Source organism: Psittacula echo (assembly GCF_963264785.1).
Source record: "Psittacula echo genome assembly, chromosome: 5".
NCBI lineage: Eukaryota > Metazoa > Chordata > Aves > Psittaciformes > Psittacidae > Psittacula > Psittacula echo.
The window spans coordinates 26614586-26617281 of NC_137739.1; positions in this window are offsets into that span (position 1 = coordinate 26614586).

The window sequence follows — 2696 nt, forward strand, 5'->3', positions numbered from 1 at the left end:
GCCCAGGTATCACTCAGAATAAACAGCCAAAGCACACTGCAGAGAGGAAAAGGATATTGATTATTCAGTTCAGATATAACATGTGGCACCGTGAAAGAAAGAAAAGCAGCAGGATTTGCCCTCTGGGAAGTTTTAGTAGGTGATTTCATCATGTGGGTTGCAGCATTCTGCAGAGTTAAGAGGAAAGGTGAGGTGCAGGAGCCAGAAAGGACCACGCAGACTCACTGGTAGAGCGATCTGGTTGCAGCCACATTACAGTACAGCAAAACAGTCTTTGCTGAAGAGGCTGTTGTCTTCAGAGTTGTTTCAGGAGTGTGAAGGGATGTAAAGATTTGGGAGGAAGTTAAAGATGGCTGTACTCACTCTCCTGCCATCATCTCCTGTTCTGGGTATGTCAGACATCTCTCTTCTTTGTTCTCTAGATGCTACTTAATGGGTTGTGTAAGTAAAAAAGTTAACAATAAGGTGATCACGGCAGTGAGGAGTGAGCTTTCATACCAGAGAATCCACAGCTGCTTTTTGGTAGTCTTTCCCATTGCTGCCCTTTCATCTAAACAGTCGCATTCACAGAGCCCTAACTTGTACCTACGAGAACCGTATGTCCAAGAAAGCCCAGACCATTTTCTGTTGGCTCCATTCATCTGGCATTTATGTTCTTAGATTTCCTGTTATCCAGACAAGGACTCTTGACAGGGCTAAGCAACTCCACAGCAAGCAAATAAATCCAGAGTACCTCAGCGTCTTGTATATCAGTGTCTCATAATGCACCACTGACTTCCTACACTTTCAAAACAGATCCAAGAAGAGAAACCAGCTACTAGAGTGCCTCATGTAAGCTAAAGAACCCCTAGCTTAGAAGGCAAGCAGGATTACACGGGCATGAACTTCAGCTGCAGACCTACCTGTATTCAGTAGCACCCAGGGCTGCAGAAAAGGAAAAGAAAACAGGGGATTACAAGGCAGGTAAGCATGCATTTGAAGCATTACCTCATTTTTGCTGAACAAGGCTTAATGAATCATAACTCAGAATTGTTTAGAACTGAGGTGCAATTAATGTTTACCTGCTCTTTAGCAGATGATATAGAGAGGCCAATTTTTGCTTTGCTTCACAAAAAGAACACTGCCACGGCTCTCTGCACAGTAACTGCAATCAGAAGTGCCCAAGACCTAACCTGGTTTTGACACAAATCCTTCCATGAGTCTGCCACTGGCCTTCATTACTCTGGGTTTCCTACTGATTAGGATGTGAGTGACAGTGCTGGGGCTACTGTACACCACAGCACAGGTCATCCTGCAGCTTTCTGGATCATGTGTGGTAGCATCAGGTAACTTCTTTAGAAATTAAGCTTTAATTGAACTTGAGTGACTAATATGTTCAAACCAGAAACTTTCCTGTGGGTTTTAAAAATTTAATTATGTTCCACTCCCAGATTTTCCTAGCGCTACTCATTGAAAATACACAGCTGCACTGGTGAAGCTGTCAGTGAAAGGAAGCTAGAGGTTTTGGCAGCTGCACAGAGGGGAAGAGGTGAGGCCCTGTACTCATGAGAAGGCATTGGAGACAGTTTGGGTTTGGAGATCTCTGGAGTCTGATGACATTTCTGGCGATCTGAAGAAAACTTATTTCATCCCCACCCTTGTGTGTGTAATGCAAAGGTGACTCGGTTACAAGGCAGAGGGTCTTTGTCCCAGCACTTTTAGTGACATGTAATGTGACCATAGCCAAAACAGGGCTTGGTTCCTACCTCCATCTGTAAAAGAGAGGAGACGCACTTTCCAAGATTAACATCAAGATCTGGAGCAGTTTGGGAGGAGAGTTCTTACTTCTATGAAACAGATGTGTTTGAGCTCAAAAGCGCTTAAAGCATGTGCTGATGTTCCCAGCATGGATTGTAGCTCAGGAGCATTGCATACACAATTCTGAGGTAGAGGATCTTCTCAGGAAAGAACATGTTCATCATGCAAGCCGCTCTGAAGGAGCTACACTGAGCAAAAGAGCAGCCTTCCTGGTATTTATTTTCCTTTGCATGCCACAGAAATACTTTTGCTCTCTTTGAAGCAAAGCTCACCTTTTTCTACATTTATACAGCCCCTGTCACTGGGGAGGGAGCTAGCAGTGTGGTACCAAGGCACTGCCACAGAACAAACCAGTAACAGAAATAATAATTTTTTAGGGAATTTTTTTTTAACCTATATTTTAGACACTTAAAATGTAACAGAGAAGTAAAACCTGCAAGACATACCAATATCCTCTAAATAATTTCCTGGGATTGTGAAATACCATGGGGGAAAAAGAGAAACAAAATCACCACTTTCAAAACAAGGCTGCCTGAATAAAATGGGACTTTCCTGTGCAAGAGATGCCATTTCACTACAGCGGGTGAGAAGTGGTATATATAAAATATTAACTAGCATTAATTCTTACTGCTGTTGTTTGAGCTGCCTACACTTTGCATCAGAGAAATATCTCTTTCCCAGCCATACAGCAAGCCACTTATGGCACAGAAAAGCCAGCTTTCAAAGCACAACTGCACAGGAAGAGGTTCCATACCAAAGTCACATAGAATTACACTGTCACTGACATTACTATCAGCCTTGCAGAGCATTGCAGGTGATATGACTATTTTATTCCTGAACTATCCTCAGGAACATATGTGAACTATGGATATTAATAACGTTTCCTCTATTCAGACCTT